This window comes from Harpia harpyja, chromosome 4 (genome assembly GCF_026419915.1).
Source record: "Harpia harpyja isolate bHarHar1 chromosome 4, bHarHar1 primary haplotype, whole genome shotgun sequence".
NCBI classification, from domain to species: Eukaryota; Metazoa; Chordata; class Aves; order Accipitriformes; family Accipitridae; genus Harpia; species Harpia harpyja.
The window spans coordinates 54,872,599-54,880,226 of NC_068943.1; the positions used below are offsets into that span (position 1 = coordinate 54,872,599).

General features: G+C 43.4%; 1 long non-coding RNA gene across 1 annotated transcript; it reads left to right on the forward strand.

Annotated features, from left to right (window-relative positions):
• The first annotated feature begins 1,132 nt into the window (after nt 1–1,132).
• On the forward strand, nt 1,133–4,054 carry LOC128140417 (uncharacterized). Its single transcript, XR_008234724.1, has 3 exons — nt 1,133–1,260; nt 1,923–2,088; nt 3,363–4,054. It is a non-coding gene; the product is annotated as an uncharacterized LOC128140417 (long non-coding RNA).
• The last annotated feature ends 3,574 nt before the right edge of the window (nt 4,055–7,628 follow it).

Sequence of the window (7,628 nt, forward strand, 5' to 3'; positions counted from 1 at the left end):
GCAAAAGAACGACTGAAAAGTCCTCAGCCTAACTAATTAAAAGCAGTAGTTCTGTGTGCTGTGGTGTGGCAAGTGTTTGTATGTTGGATTTTTTTCTTTTGCATCTACCAATGGTAGAGGAAAGTTCTTTCCAAGGTGATCATCCTGCCCCTGTATTGAAGAGTGAGCAAAAGGAAACTTTCTCCATTAGATTTAGATTTATTCACATCATTTGTAAACAGCGTTAATATAAAGACCACACATGCAGCGAGTGTGTCATGAGTTACCATGAGCGATAAAAGATCTTAAGGCAGTTAGAAGGCAGTTTGCTCTTCAACATACTGTTTTTTCCTGAAGATGTATTCTTGAAGTATGTGAGAACAGAAAAGAGTTAAAATAACATTGCAGTCCCCTGCACAGAAAATACATGGGGAAGTGAAACACAGCTGAATTGTGGCATTCACTTGCAACACAACTGAGAGCATCAATCAAGTAAAGAGGACGGAGCACTGCAGCAGCTCTTCCATTTAGCAAACAGTAATAATGACAACCAATATCACCCTTTTCCTGAGAACTGAGATAGGGTTTGGGTTCAATAACCTGCAGGGGATTGAAATTTCTTACAGCCGGGTAAGGCTCTGATGTGACGCCTGCGCTGGCATGGCCACTGCTCACTGATTTCGGTAAAAACTAAATTGCGTGCAGCGACACTGCAAAATCGCTAGCTTAGATCCCACTGAAGCATGGCTTTGGCTCTCAGGCATTTCTCCCCTGTGCATCCCTTGTATAATTTCTGCAGGGGATTCATTATGAATTAATTCTTTCCACTTTTTTATTTCCAAGTCAGTTGACATTCACATCCTCTCCAGTGCTCCCCAGGCTTTGTGTTACATCTGAACGGCCTGAATCTGGCCTGTACTTCAGCTTAAGGGAAAAGCTACGCATTGATTGAGTTTTGGAGAAAGAGACTGGAGCCTTCAGCTGTAAACTTATCTTGTGTTATATGTCTTCAAGGTTCATTCATATTATACTTTGCAAATGACAAAACATTGTGATTTATTAAAAACAATAGTGCTCTCATAATTTTGATGGAAAAACAATGGTGCAGGGGTGATGATTACTAAATATAACTCCCACATCTTCCCCAGGGCCTGGGCAGAGTGAGATGGAGCTTGGCTGCGGAGTCTCCCTGATCTTTCCATGGATATCTGCAGCACCTGGGGTCCACGGCAAAACTCTTTCCTTCAGAGGCCAAGAGCTGAGTCTACAATTTCAAGCAGGGTAATCACCTTTCCGAGGCAATAACAAGCACTTCCTAAGAGCAGCTGCTTAAGATGGCTCAGAAGCAATGACAAGAATGTGGTTAAAACTTTGGGCCATGTGTCTGGCTTCTATGCATGGCAGGGAAGAGACACCTTTTGACAAAACACTGGTCGGACACTTTGTATTTCTTGTGATTCACATTCATCTGTGTTCCCAACCTAACTGCCCTTTGCACTATTATTTTCCAAAGGATATATAGGAGATAAATTATGCTTATCCAGGGAGAGCCATATTTTTAGGCTGTTTAAAATGCAGAGGGTACATTTTAAGGCCCGTAAACACAACTAGGTCAGAAACTGAGAGCTCCAGAGTTTGTACCGCAGTTATCTGCAGCGCTGACTTTTGCTCTTGTTACTAACTGTGCCCCGGGGTACTAAGCGGGTATGTTACAGGGAGTGGAAGAAGCCGATCTGAGGAAGGTGTGCTGGGTACAGTGCAGCACAGAGCTTTTTTTCAGCAGCCTGAAAACGCTGGCCTTGCACTACAAACTGGTCTGCTGTTGCCATCTGCTGGAAAAATCCTCATGTAGTTAAGGATGAGTGGTGAGGAGAAGCGTATGTTCTTGTTACAGAAATACTTGTGTCTTTTTGTGCTTTTTAAGATAGGCTTTTTCCCTGCAGGTCCTGTATGAGCTGCCAAAGAACTACATATGCACCAGACGTACGTACACATGTATGCTGAACGCATGGTGTCTGGGCAGGAGCTGCACAGCTCTGGGGTCAGTTGGATTTCTCATGTACTCTTACTGTACTCTGCACAGTTAAAACACCTTCAACCAAGATCAAGGTAAGAGCAAAACCATTCCTCCCTGAAATGCCTGCTACTAGAGAACAAAAAGATTATCTTTCCAAAGGAAATTATTCTTCCTTTCTCTTGCAACTCTTCCGTTCCCCTCATTCCTGTACTATGCCTGCAGGCCTGTTACCTGAGCTGTGCAATGCTTGTTCTGCACACGTTCACACAGAGACTACACAAACTCTAACACAAGGAAGAGGCCTAAGGATCCTGTCCATCCCAGCACATTAAATCTAGAATGTATTTCTTTTTCTACACTGTGTTTTCACTTATTTCTTTCTTAAACTATCATGCCCAGGGAAATAGTTCTGCACTCCGCTTTTATGGGACTTTCAGAGGCATTGGATATAACATTCTTCTCCCTTGGATTGCTTTTACAGTAGGAGTCTTCAAAAATCCTTTCCTTTTCTTAAAGATTCCGTGGCTAATCATTCTGTAAAATGTAAGAGAACATAATCTTGTGGGACAGGCGATATCTCTTCTTGCTTGCAAGCAGCCTTAAGACAGACAGGTTGCTGGCTGCCACAGGCATTCTTAACACCATGTCATTGGGCCCCAATCTAATCTATGAGGTTGCCATGGTGTTAAATCCGTTGCTGGTGGCTGATCACCTCCAGCTTGCAGGCTTGCATGAATCTGAGCTGGTGCTAACAAAGGCAGGAAGGTTTTAGAAAATGTCTCTGCTGTTGACAGGGTTTTAAAGTCTCGTACTCAAAGTAGAAGTCAATGGGGTGTGAATACACCCACACCAAAGCTGAGAATAACAGGACCCATGACTGTTCTGTCTCTAAGCTCCACTTATACTACATATAAACTGTCCTGTAATGTGCCTTTGAATTCCAGAACAAGGGATATTTAAGGCTTAAACCCTGACCAGATGTGCTATGGACTTTTTCAGGTAGCATAGGGAATTGTCACTGCCACTTTACCAGGTGGAGAAGGTTTAAAGGCAAGGCAAGTTAGCCCAGACCAGAGACAGTATTGGCTATGTTCATTGGCCTCTAGTTGGCTCAGCATGGGGACAGAGACAACTTGTACCTTTACAAGTGTATTTAAACAATCTCTATTAACCTTCACTGGTAGAACTAAGTGTCTTCAATTATGCTGATCCACTGATTTCAAACTAACATACACAGACCTCAGGCATCGACTGTGGACTGTAGGACTTCTCATATGAAAGAGCAAAGAGTCTGCAACCTCCCTGTGTCATGCCCTTCCTCTGATCCCCATTCCTTTTTTCTCTTTTACTGCTGCTTTTCCTGTAGATATCAAACACTGCACCAACACTTTCGTTATTTGATCCTACCAAGAAAGCTAATGAATGGATACTTGCTGCTCAGTTCAGAAGAAGCGCCTGTGACCTGCTTTTACCCTCCATGCAAGGACTATTTTAATCAATTATCCATCCAAAAGCTCTGAAACTAAATCTTCAGGGCATACGTATTTCTCCTCAGATGCCTATCCTGACATAGCTAAGATGCATAGGGAAGGCTTAGAAGTGTCAGCCTGTCTGCTGTTTTCAAGCTCCTACTTTGTGCTGGGATAACAGTGTGCTCAAATGGATTCTGACAGGCTTTCAAACATCATCTCTCCAAGCAGGTCTGTTCTGGTTAAAGGTTAAAGGAGACTTTCAAAAGTACTCCTAGCATGGAGGTGCTTAACTGTTTAAGTGGGAAGTGGCCTGCCAGCTTCTATGAGTGGGAAGTCCCTCAGGAGGTCATTGTACCACTGTTAAGAACTCACCATTTAAACCTTGGTGCTGCCATGTTTGCTGAATATGAATGGACAGTCTAAAAATGTCCTTAGAGCTAATTGTGTGCCTGCTTTGATACATCAGGCCATTACTGCAAAGGTGTCAGGTGGTACAAATCTACAAAAGGAAATTAACGCTGGATGGACTTTAGGAGGAATGGTTCTTTCCTCAGCGCTGTTGTCTGCACTGATTTATCCAACTAGATTTTTGTAATATGTAGGATGAAATATATATTAAAAATATATATACATAAAACCTGTGCCTGGCATCTTGATCCTGTTACAGCAAATCTAACTGTTCCTGTGCATAAGCAATAAATCCATAAGCAAGGGTCTACACGAGCAAGCTAATATCACTTCCACTTACAAAGATTTAGCTCTTTGATCAAGCCAGCTGCTCAGAGAGAGACCACATAGCTAAATAAAAATTTTCATAAGGTATATTCATTAGGTCTGCACTTTAAGCATGCTATTTTCATTGCCTGATATCCTTTAATTCCTGTTGTGATGGACAAGAGCACTATTTCCACTGAATGTGCCCATCTCTACTTCTACCACTGACTAGTTATTTAGGCTGTCTCAAGATGACGTCTGAAAAGATACAATCTTTTTACCCAGATGTAAGAACTTCTTTCTCTACAAAAGAAATTTATCCTCTAAAAGATGAGGATGGAAAAGGGTAAGTAATCATAGTTTTGTTCCTCCAAAATTGCAATGCTCCCACCCCAACAAAATCCTACTTTCCAGCCTGGCAGTGCTGGCCCAGCTAGACGAAAGAGCTGCAGACATGTTTCTTCAGGTTCTCATTTTCTGTAGATTCTTGCACTGAAAGTCTTGGTGATTGAGGTGTGCAGGTGTAAAACAATTTGCAAATGGGTCAGTAAACTGTTGTAAGTTAGCATTTGCTACTAAGATTTGATCCAAAACCCACTCGCTACCTGACACAATGCAGTTGTTCAAGGGGACCGTGATTCAAGTGATGTAAGCAATACAGCTAAATAAACTAATGTGCTTTTATTTTGGACTTTGTATCCAGAACTGTCTGGACTATGTATCCAAAAAATTCACCCAGAATCTGGTGACTCCTAGTATGTATTAAACACAGGTCAGGTAAGAAACATGCACTGGGCTGTAGGAATGTAATTCATGGAACCTGCCCCACTGAAAAGTGCAGGGACCGGTCACCACCTCTTCCCCCTTGTCCTTCCTCAGTCGCAAATATATAGGCTATTTGGCACCGCCTTCTAGTTGTTTTAGTTGTGTCCTGTTCTGTTTAAGCTTTTGATTATCACTGTGTAAGATTTGGACAACTTGTCTGCTGTTTTGTGTAGTGCTTTTTAAGGATGCATCTGTACTATTACTTGATGGGGAAGTTGTACTGGTGATATTCTTAAGGCACATCCTCAATGTGTGTCATTTTATCTTGCCATTTGTGATGCCCAAGACTGGCTTGTCCTAGTTAGATTTCTGATGTAGAGGAGCTGAATTGCCAACTCATATGGAAGTTTGCACTTACTGTGCGGTGACTTAGCCCATCACATTTCTGTTACAGGCTTCTGTGGCTCTGCTCCATAAAGACTGGTATGGCCCCATTGTTGGCAATTCTTATTTCTGCAGTAGTGTACAAATACTACTTTTAATACTACTTAATATTCTTTTAAAAGACTATTTTTAAAGCTTTAAAAGGTATCTAAAATTGTGCCTGAAAGATAGAAAGAAAAGGGCAAGCATATGTGACACTGCTCGCTCTTTGTATAATTACTTTTCATTCAAGAACTTCCTGATGGGGATGTGATTTTATGTATTTAGTGACCCTTAAAGGATTTCTTCTCCACATGGTTTTTGAACCTCCCCTTGAGCCTATTTAAGCTCTTTGTCTCCAAACCATACTCCAGCAATGAATTCCATAGGCCTCCAAGCCATTTCGTAAGTAACTGTCTCCTTTTGTTGTTTTGAACTCTGATACCCCGACTTGCTACCCCTTGTTCTTACATTAGCAATGATGGTGAACCTCTTGGCTTTCCTCTTTGTTCCTTTACTCAGCTGATTACTGTTAGGACTATATAACCACACATTTTGTCTTCTCATTGATGGTGAAACCAACCTGTTACAAAATCTGTGGAAAGCTGAGCATCATGGTTTTGAGCAGAGTAAATTCTTTCAATTGCATTTTATCATTCATTGCTAAGATTTGCCAGTCCCTTTCTTTGGCTATCTTCCCAGTGGCCTTGTTGATGTCCTGTGGAGCCGCCAGTGACCTGGCCAAGGTAGTGGGCATCTGCTTCACCTAAATTGGGACAACAGTTGGCTATGGTCATCATAATTTTTGTCTGCACACAGAACCAGAATGCCTCTGATGACTCTGTTTCCCTGCACTGGAATTTTGTAGCATGTAATGACCATTGGAAAACTCTTGCAATGAAAAATTCTTCCTTCAGGTGTTTACATCTCTGCAAAGCAAATATTAAAGATAATGCACCTCTCTCCCACAGATGACCCCTCATCCTTTACAGCATCAGTGCCACAAATCTGTTTGTGTGCCCAGCTCTACCAAGTTCAGTGGGAGCCAAATTAGGTGCCTAAATACCATTGAAAAACTATATGCAAGCTCTGCATGGCCACGATGGCTTCTTCCTAGCACGTGTGCAGCCACTACCACAGCAGAGCTGGGTTTCCTCTGGGACAGCCAGGCACCAGTGGAAGAAGAAACCCCTCCCCAGCTGGAGCAAAGGCTGCTGCAGCTTGTGTAACCTGTCACATAGCGTGTGAGGCAGGAAGGCCCTTTCCATCAAGGGCTAATAGCACTAAAAGATCTTTTGCAGGAAAACCAGAACAATGGAAAACCAAAGTAACCTTCAGTTCTCCCAGCAGATTTGGGAACGAAATGGAGGAGGAGCAGTGCTGGCTCAGTGCCACAGCTCTGCATGCAGTGGGGATGGAGAAGCTGCGATAACATGTCTCCTTGGCTGAGGCTTTAAAAATGAGACACTCACTTTTTTGTTGTTTTTTCAAGCATTACATAAAAGTTCCCCTTAGAAGGCCAAACAGCTGTTTTCTTAGGACAAGGAAGTCAGGAAGAGGCAAAGCAGGCAAAAACATCAGATAAGTCTGGATAAAAAAACTTGGCTAACCTATTTTTCCCCTCTCTTAAACAGCCAAGCTTGAAGCTCTCTGCAGAGCTCTGTCTAGGAGGAAAAGCAGAGCTAACCACTGAAAACTGATATCTGAGCTCTCCGCTAAGGACCACTGCTCTCACTGCCTCAGTGTGGGAACTTCTGAGGTCCCGTTCCCTGTGGTGGCAGGATTTTGCCTCTTGTCCAGGCAGTCCAGAGATCTTCTAAAAAGCCTCGACCCCTGCCAGCATCTAACACAGCACCTGGATGTTGGCAAAACAGGGCTTGCGATGGACATTGGAGGTCTCCCTATCCCAGGGAGAGGGCAAGCCACTGTCACCTGCAGAAAGGGTCTAGTCCCCAAACAGCATGGCAGTGACTCCATCCCTGCCTTGGGCTCTGCATGAACCCTTGGGGGTGGACACCTGCCCTTGTGTTTCTTTCCCTCTGGGCATCCTGGAGGAGAGCCAGCTGTCTCCGAAAGCTCCAGGGCTTGCAGGCTTTGGGGTTTTGCAGTTGTAGCACCTTGTCACAAGGTGGCAGGGACGTGGCACTTTCTGGCAGGCTCCTGCTCAGCCTGCCACAGGCAGCCCCGTCAAAGCCTCGCTGCTTTCCTCCTTGTTACCTAAAAAATACATGGAGTTATCAGCAATCCTCTGTCATTTT